Source organism: Myxine glutinosa, chromosome 11 (assembly GCF_964187855.1).
Source record: "Myxine glutinosa chromosome 11, kmMyxGlut1.1, whole genome shotgun sequence".
NCBI classification, from domain to species: domain Eukaryota; kingdom Metazoa; phylum Chordata; class Myxini; order Myxiniformes; family Myxinidae; genus Myxine; species Myxine glutinosa.
In genome coordinates this window covers 97,939,609-97,949,683 of record NC_136271.1, presented here as the reverse complement: position 1 = coordinate 97,949,683, position 10,075 = coordinate 97,939,609, and the positions used below count along the sequence as shown (strand labels likewise).

The 10,075-nt window shown below is 44.2% G+C and overlaps 1 non-coding gene across 1 annotated transcript; it reads left to right on the top strand.

Moving 5' to 3' along the window:
- The first annotated feature begins 992 nt into the window (after nucleotides 1-992).
- TRNAW-CCA (transfer RNA tryptophan (anticodon CCA)) lies at nucleotides 993-1,064 on the top strand. The gene has a single exon. It is a non-coding gene; the product is annotated as a tRNA-Trp (tRNA).
- The last annotated feature ends 9,011 nt before the right edge of the window (nucleotides 1,065-10,075 follow it).

Genomic DNA, 10,075 nt, shown 5'->3' with positions numbered 1-10,075 from the left:
CTCCTGACCACGTGGCCCTCGATCTGGGAAGCGAGAGGCGTTCCATTAGTGGACGCGCCCCTCACGCCCGACTTTTGGGCGGCCCCGGCAGGCCGTTTGTTTTGACGTTCCGTGACAGGCCCCGCACCCCCACCTCCGGGCCGACCGGAAGCTTGTGCTGAGTACATCATACCTGAACAACTCAGTGAGGCAGAACACAGCAGTACACACCAGGGTGACCCCTTCAGTGCATAAACCAATTAACCTGTCCACTGCAGGGCATATAGAAATGAAGTTATTTTCTGCATATAATAATAATATAAGTTCAGTTCTATGTAACAATTTCTGTTATCACCACTACCACTACAACTACCACTACTACAAGCTTTGTCTGGAATTTTGTGGACTAACAGACAAACAGACATACAGACAAGCTGGGATCAAAACATTACCTCCTTCCACCATTGAGTGTAGAGGTAAACATCATGGAAATTATATCATGCCCTAGATTTAATTCATGCTTACCCGTGTATTTGCTTCACTGGTTCACAAGGTCTTTTGCATACATGTAATTCAGACTCTCGTCTTCATTGCTGACCACACAATGTTCGCAACATATTAATGTACATTTGTGCCAAATTTGGTGCTTGTATCACAAAATGCACAATTCTTTTGAATATTTGGGCTAAGCCGCCCCACTATATCGGCCGGCCTCGAAGACCGAAATTATGACGGTGTCACCCGAAAAATTTGAAATTACGAAATTTGAAAAAATTTGAAAAAAAAAATTACGGAATTTCAAGTGGCCCAATATCTGAAAATGTTCGCAACATATTAATGTACATTTGTGCCAAATTTGGTGCTTGTATCACAAAATGCACAACAGGTTTGCTATGCTGCTACACTACAACAAACTTGTCAAAAATATTATTTTTTTCCCCCAAGTAACAAACGGACCAAAATGCAAGACCCTCTTCCTTTGGTTATGGGAAAACAATAAGACATGCAACTTAGACCTCGTGGCGCAATGGTAGCGCGTCTGACTCCAGATCAGAAGGTTGTGTGTTCAAATCACATCGGGGTCATTGCATTTTTACAACAATCTTCACGGACATCAAGAAGACAGATTTTTAGTGGATGGAAGAGGAAATTTGTAATGCCGAGCTGAATAGAAATTAGTATGGCAGACAGGTGCAGAAATGTTGTCTTTGATGATACAAGCATGGCATTTGGCACACAGTCAGAGTATGCCCTGAGGAAGATATTTGGCTGGAGGGCCATCACAGATTTGTCCTTTTTTGAAATATGGCCGCCATTGTTGTCACAGGACAAATCCGCGACGGCCCTATAGCCAAATATATTCCTTAGGACACACACTAACTGAGTGCCAACTCTCGTGCTTGTATCATCAAAGGCACAATTCTCCCAAATATTTCACCTCTCTGCCGCACTAAAAATTGGGCGCCATTTTTCTTGAACACATCTGTGATGACTCTAATAGTCATAATATTTAACTGTGCACCAAATACCATGCTTGTATGATTCAAACATCAGTTTATACAAATTAATATACCATATACCATATACCATATACCATATACCATATACCATAATATACCATATTGTTACGGATCTCGGGGGTCGGCGATCCCCTTATCAAGGGGGGATTAATCCCCTTGTCCGTGACTGACCGTCCCGAGTCCTTAGAAGTTATAACGCTCCTTCCGGTCGGTATTAGCTAGGGTCATTGGTCAATGTAGTCCCAAATACCTACTTACTAACCCGACCGTAAAGCAGGGAAATAACTTCTGCTCGAACCACGGACGTGATGGTAAATGCCGAGCGGTTAGCAGTCCGCGATCCGGGCCGTTAACAAATGACTAAACCCAATTCTGAGCGGTTCCGAAATCGTGCCACAGGTACTCAATTGAAAGAAAGGACGGATGCGATCGGATTAGGGAAAAACCAAGAAAGAACAAGGTGAATTTATTTACAACCAAAAAGAAGAGGAAAGGAAAGAATGTACAAGAAGAAGAAGAACGAGAAGGACACAGGGCAGGCTTAACGATACAGTCTTAACTTACGACCCCGGACAAACATACACACTCACACGGGATTGTAGCTGGTAGGGTGGAAGGTCCAGGTAGATGGTCCAGACGATGGGGTCCAGGCTCCAGGTGAGGCTCCGGTTCCGTGGGCAAAAACCCGGCAGGCAGCTTCGCGCGTATCGTTCGACGCGAGCGGACCATACATACGGTGGGGGGGGGGGGGGGGGGGCGAAGGCTAGTGTCCTTCAATAAAGCACCTTTTGTAATCGAGCTCATATACAATGCACTCTCCCAACAAGTCCTTCCAAAGAAGTCTGTTTGCCAGCGTGCGCAATCCTCAAGTCCTTCGCGCAAGAAGTCCCCGAAAGAAGTCCTTCAATAAAGCGCCTTTTGTAATCGAGCTCTCTCACGCAGACCTTGGAAAGAAGTCCGTATGCGCAGTTCACCCGAAAGAAGTCCGTAAAAGGGCTTTGCGCTCGTGCTTATATGTCGCGCTTTAAGATCACTGCGCGCTTTATCAAGCCAGTGATATTTCATCAGCCCTGGTTGGCTGGTGGGGGCTTACCGGCCATGCCCTTGATGACTAGTTGACGTGGCCACACCTTCTCCTTGGCGTTCCGCCCCCTTCTTCCTCAAGCCGGCCGCATGGTCAATGGTGGCACCTGTGCGCACGCTAACCAAGGCGTGTAACAGAATTGCTTGGAGAGGGATCGCAAAATGAACAAAAGGGCCTACTCCTTATTTGATTGATGCAACGCAGATTCAACTATTGGAAACACAGCCTTAACTAACACATAATAAGGAAATAACTGAGTTCTTATGGTGGCCTACATGTTGCTTGTGGACTAACTATGGGTGCAACCTTTAACTTTTACCGTCATATTTGCAAGTGATTATTATTTACAAAAGTGTGGGTTCTAAAACCGCAACAATATAAATGGCGGCCATTTTAAACCATTGTTGTCACAAGACAAATATATGATAACCCTGTAGTTAGGGGTCTTTAATTATGTGCCAAATGTCAAGCTTGTATGACCACAACAACAGTTTATACACAGTAATGTACCAAATATATGTAAAATAACAAGAAATGGAGGCCATTAAAAAAAAAAGGCCGCCGTTGTTGTCACAGGACAAATCTGCGATGATTATTTGGCTAGAGGGCCATCTCAGATTTGTCCTTTTTTGAAATATGGCCGCCATTGTCACAGGACAAATCTGCGATGGCCCGACAGCCAAATATCTTCCTGAGGGCATACTCCAACTGTGTGCCAACTCTCGTGCTTGTATCATCAAAGTCACAATTCTCCCAAATATTTCACCGATCCCAAATATATTATAAACGTACTAAATGCCGGAGCAACTGGAACGAGCAATCAAAGATTGCATTCCCTCCCCCGGGCTTGTTTTGTGTGTTTTTGTAGTATGTATTTTGTGGACGTACTCACAATTGATGCCCTCGCATCAAAAGAATATAAAATTTTATTGTGCATGCATCTGTCACTCTAAATGCTTTATAGATATACTCACATTCTAATTGTACATACTTCATAGACGTACTCACATTCTGACTGTAGATACTTAATGGACGTACTCACATTCTAACTGTTGATACTTTATAGACGTACTCACATTCTAACTGTTGATACTTCATAGACGTAATCACATTCTAACTGTTGATACTTTATAAACGTACTCACATTCTAACTGTAGATACTTTATAGACGTACTCACATTCTAACTGTTGATACTTCATAGACGTACTCACATTCTAACTGTTGATACTTCATAGACGTACTCACATTCTAACTGTAGATACTTTATAGACGTACTCACATTCTAACTGTTGATACTTTATAAACGTACTCACATTCTAACTGTTGATACTTTATAGACGTACTCACATTCTAACTGTTGATACTTCATAGACGTACTCACATTCTAACTGTTGATACTTTATAAACGTACTCACATTCTAACTGTTGATACTTTATAGACGTACTCACATTCTAACTGTTGATACTTCATAGACGTACTCACATTCTAACTGTTGATACTTTATGGACGTACTCACATTCTTATTGAACATACTTTATGAACGTACTCCTATTCTAATTGTGCATACCTTATAGATGTACTCACTTTCTAATTGTACATACTTTATATATGTACTCACATTCTTATTGAACATACTTTATAGATGTACTCACATTCTAATTGTGCATACTTGATGTACTCACATTCTTATTGAACATACTTTATAGATGTACTCACATTCTAATTGTGCGTACTTTATAGATATACTCACATTCTTATTGTACATACTTTAGAGATGTACTCACATTCTAATTGTGCACACTTTATAGATATACTCACATTCCTATTGTGCATACTTTATAGACGTACTCCTATTCTAATTGTACCTACTTTATGGACGTACTCATATTCTAATTGGACATACTTTATGGACTACCCATTCTAATTGTGCATACTTTATAGATATACTCACATTCTTATTGTGCATACTTTATAGACATACTCACATTCTAATTGTAGATACTTCATCGACATACTGTTACGGATTCGTCACTTCCGTTGTTGTGGTTTTCATCCACTGTAAACATTTTTGATTCCATGTACTATTATTGTTGTCGTTTGAGGGAAATAGAGATTACTATTTTCAAAAGGTAAAAAAGTTAATGTTTTAAATGGAACCGGAACCGGACGACGACGAAGAGGAAGAGGAGGAAGAGAAGGCGGAGCGAGTGAGTCGGAGAAGAAGCCGAGCTGCTTCGACGTCTGGAGCGAACGATTGGCGAACGAGGGTCACGAGTGAACTTTGGGTTTCCCTGGAAAGGGATTCCTGCGACAGAGTTGTTATCGCTGTGACAGATCAACCTGCGTGTCAGGTTTTGCAGTTGATTCCGAGGAGAATCATCGTGGTGCCGTTACACCTCGAGAACGGGCCGTCGGCCATTTTGACTCGCGCGCTTTGCGCATCGCTCATGGTTTTTCACTTCGCTTCAACCATTCTCACCGCATCCAGACGTTAATTTAGTGTGTGTGTGTAACGTGGCTTTTGAGTGGGAAATCTGTGGTTCGCCGATTGAGAGTCGTCAAACGTCCATACCTGAAGGTGTGATTTCCCTGTCACTTCTCGAGGACACCTTCGCCCATCTTGGGCAGTGTAACTGTCAACCCAATGGGATTCTGGTCTCGATACGACATCGTACGGACGATCACAGGAGTGGATCGACTTTGGCTTGAAGCCGGAAGCAACTTTGGCTTGAAGCCGGGAAAGAGACATTGGGGATGTTCTTTTCGCTCAATTGGAGCACAGTGAGTTATATATTACGAAACTGATGGTACCATAATAGGTATGATATATATTGATTGTACTTTTGATTAATATTGTTACTGTACCGTTATTCAATACTTGTTTGTTGGTAACAATTGGTGTGGTTTCACCATTGATCCTTGGCATACAGAATAACACATCTATCTGCCGTGACTCCTCTCGGGGCTCGGAGATACACCGTGACCGGGGTCTGGGGAGGAGCACGTTACAGAAATTGGGGGCTCGTCCGGGATAGAATTCCCGAACATTCCTACAATTCCCAAATTTGGAATTTTTCTAACATTCCCAAATTTTTCAAAAAAAAATTGAAAATTTTTGTGTGAAGGTTAACAGGTGTTAACTGATAGTCACCATGGTGTTTGATACAGAAAGGTTTGCAGCGTCCCCTAATGAGGCACAGTTCCAAGCGTTAAAAAGATTGGAACTCTTGATATTGGCCAAATATTATAACTTGGAGGTCCGAGTTAATATGAAGAAAGCAGAGATGCAGACATTGGTGGTAGAATCTCTGTTGGGACAAGGAACATGGAAAGAGGTAGCCTTGGATTGGTTACCCGAGGAAAAAGAAATTGTGGAGCTCCGGAAAATGGAGATGCAACTGCAGAGCCAGGAAAGGTTAAAAGCAGAGGAAAGGAGAGCTGAAAAAGAACTCGAGGAGAGAAGAGCAAAGGAAAGGAGAGCTGAAAAGGAACTCGAGGAAAGAAGAGCAGAACAGGAACGAGAACTCGGGGAGAGCAGAGCAGAGGAAAGGAGAGCTGAAGAAGAAAGAAGAGCAGAGGAAAGAGCAGAGGAAAGGAGAGCCGAAAGGGAGTTAAAGGAACGTGACATGGAGTATCAGAAGGAACTTAAACTCAAGGAGCTGGAATTAATGGGAGAACAGAGAGAAGTAGTATCCATGCCGGCTAGTTCGACAACTAGTCAGAACACTTGGGATGTTGGTAGGCCTGTGAGGCTGGTTCCACCCTTCAATGAAAAGGAGGTAGCCAAGTTTTTTTTTTACACTTTGAGAAAGTGGCTCAAATGCTAAAAAGGCATGTGGGGGGGGGGGGGGGGGGGGTCCTGGACTATTTTAGTGCAAAGTGTTTTCGTGGGTAAAGCTCAAGATATCTATTCGGCTTTACCGATTGACCAATGTGCACATTATGAGATAGTGAAGAAAACCATTCTCAAAGCCTATGAATTGGTCCCTGAAGCTTACCGGCAAAAATTCAGGAATGCCAGGAAGAGGGGGGGTGAGACCCATGTGGAGTTTGCCAGAATGAAGGAAACCATGTTTGATCGGTGGTGTGACTCGAAGGGGATTGGGAAAGACTTCAACCTGTTGCGACAATTGATCTTGCTGGAGGAATTCAAACAGTGTGTCCACGCGGACATTAAAGTACATCTGGATGAAAAGAAAGTACCAGAGTTGTATGACGCAGCAACCGTGGCAGATGACTATGCCTTGACACACAGGATGGGGTTCCACAAACCTCACTTCCCGCCTAGAGTTAGCCAGGGGAGTTATGGTAAATCAGGTGCGGAGAACAAATATTCATGAAGGCAGCCTAGAGATGACTATGGGGACAAATCTGATACCGCGATTTTTAGGGATCAGAAGACTACAGTTCCAAGACAGACTTATCTTCCGGGGGGCCCGAGGCAGACCACGAGTTTTTCCTCCGGGCCTACTTGCGCTTTTTGCAAGAAACCTCGGCATTTGATGTCCCAATGTTACGCCCTGAAAAGGAAAAATCAGGAGCGGAGTCAGACTAGTACAACTCCGAATGCATTGGCCAATGCGAGAAATCGTCCTTGGAGGACAGTCCCTTGTGAAGGTTCCCATGCCAACGTTATGGCATCACAGAACGACCTTGTTCAAGAGGGTTACAAACCTTTTATTTCAGAGGGGTTTGTGTCACTGGATGGGGACTTAACTAACCAGAAACCTGTTAGGGTATTGAGGGACACAGGAGCACATCAATCTTTGATGCTTGAGGGCATTTTGCCATTGTTAGAGAAGACGGCAACTGGTGTTAGTGTTCTTTTACAGGGGGTTGGTGGCTATGTTAAAGCTCCACTTCATGTCATCCATTTGAAGTCTGATTTGGTGTCAGGACCGGTCACCGTAGGTTTACAAGCCACTCTTCCTGTAGAGGGAATCTCTTTTGTTATCGGGAATGATTTGGCCGGTGGTCGAGTTTCTGGTAATCCGATGTTTGTTGAAAAGCCGAGTATGGAAAATAACACCGCACAGTTAGAGCAGGAGATTCCGGGTATCTTTCCATCCTGTGCCGCGACTCGTGCTATGGGTAGGAAGCGCTCTGAAGAGAAGGAGAAGGTACTGACGTCACGCTTTGCACAGTCACTTCTTGTCGAGTACCCTGAAACTAAGTGTCAGCGCACACAAGTCATCATGGAGGCAATGTTGGCAAGCCTTGCTGGAGGAATTCAAACAGGAAGCGCTCTGAAGAGAAGGAGAAGGTACTGACGTCACGCTTTGCACAGTCACTTCTTGTCGAGTACCCTGAAACTAAGTGTCAGCGCACACAAGTCATCATGGAGGCAATGTTGGCAAGCCTTGCTGGAGGAATTCAAACAGTGTGTCCACGCGGACATTAAAGTACATCTGGATGAAAAGAAAGTAACTAAGTGTCAGCGCACACAAGTCATCATGGAGGCAATGTTGGCAAGCTCTTTGTAGGTGGACTGAATTTTGACACAAGTGAAGATGTTCTGGACTCTATCTTCGGCAAATATGGACCACTCTTGGAAGTGCTGCTGATGAAAGACAGGGAGACGCAAACATCGAGAGGGTTTGGCTTTGTCACGTTTGAAAACACAAAGGACGCCAAAGATGCAGAAAAGGATTTGAATGGCAAGGATTTGGATGGTCGGACCATAACAGTAGAGAAGGCAGGCCATGGGCGTCGAGGGGGCTACAGAGGAGGAAAACGTGGAGGTAGTTTCAGGGGTGGCTACGGCTCTCGGGGTGGAAGTAGTAGTTTTGGTGGCGGCCGCAGTCGTGATTACTACGGAGGCTCCCAGCAGCAGCAGCGCAGTTTTGGCAACTCTCGACGGGATGACTATTACGGTGGTAGCCGAGATGGGGACCACTACTCACATGACTACAGCACCCGACTCTACAACCATGATTATGATTTTTATGATCAAGAGAAGAGTTGGAAGCACTGAGTGCTCAGGAGCAGCCGAGCCAAGATTCCTACACAGATTAACCCGTGAACTCCACGTTCTTAAATGCGTCCATGCAGTGAATACTTCCAGGCCTCACCACCTAACCACCATGAAACCTGGCTCTCAGCTTGGCCTCCTTCAAAAAGTGCTATAGATTTGCTTTGCTTTCGATTTTTGATCACAACCCCTTAACCTTCATTCAAAAAATGAAAAATAAAAACCAGAGGTTGATGAGATGGAGTTTGGCTTTGCAGGAGTTCAACTTGGAAAGTGAGCATGTAAAGGGCATGGACAATGTCGTTGCCAATGCTTTATCCAGAGTGAACTAACTTTGGAAATTCCTGTAGGTGGTTTGGAAGTTTTGTTGCTTTATTTTGGGGAATATTAATTTTGGTTGCTCACGTGAATTGATAATTTGGGTGTGAGTTTTACTTTTGTTTGTTAAAAGAGTTTTTGCCTGCAAAGAAAGTTTTCACTATGTTCAAACTTTCTTTCTTGAGGGGGGGAAGTGTTACGGATTCGTCACTTCCGTTGTTGTGGTTTTCATCCACTGTAAACATTTTTGATTCCATGTACTATTATTGTTGTCATTGAAGGGAGATAGAGATTACTATTTTCAAAAGGTAAAAAAGTTAATGTTTCAAATGAAACCGGAACCGGACGACGACGAAGAGGAAGAGGAGGAAGAGAAGGCGGAGCGAGCGAGTCAGAGAAGAAGCCGAGCTGCTTCGAGGTCTGGAGCGAACGATTGGCGAACGAGAGTCACGAGTGAACTTTTGGATTCCCAGGAAAGGGAGGTTCAGTGTGCATTTCATGTGAGATCCAGGATGAGAGCCACAGGGGGTCGCAGCAAGAGTGGCGTGTTCGAGGAATGTGTGAAACGAGAGGAGGAATGTATGATGAGGTGTTTGGAGTGATCAGGTGTGAATGAAGTGTGTGGCAATTTTTTTTGGAGATTGATGATTATGTGAATGGTGCAAGGAGGGTGCTTGTGTGCGAAGTGTGGAGCAGATGACACCCTTCCCTCGGCAAAGACAAACTCTCACCTTTATCGGCCTTAGATTAGTCAGGATTCAGATGATTTGATAAATACACAAATTTGGTTCTGCTCGGCCATCGAATTAAGATAGGCTGCACATGTTGCTTAGCTGCTGGCGCAATACTCGCTCGTTTGCACTCGAGCTTCTTTGCGTGGTAACACACCTCTGGGCGTGAGATCCCGCAGGAAGTTCTGGTGCGACTGGTTATCGTGGTCTTTCGAGACGTTCCAGTCTCTTTGGAGTTATCTGCAGGCGACAACCTTCACAGTGTTATGCCTTTCTATGTTGCTTATCTGTGAAGCATCGTTTGGCCTTTGCTCACCTTCACGGTGGTACGAGATTGCATTTATTATTGAAACCGGAACGTACAATCTATCCATACACCACATCCTCCCTTCCGTGGATGTTCCACGCGCCATCGTATTGGCGTCTGCTGGGCGAAGGCGAAGCAAGCCGTCCGCTGATTGGACAGTCGA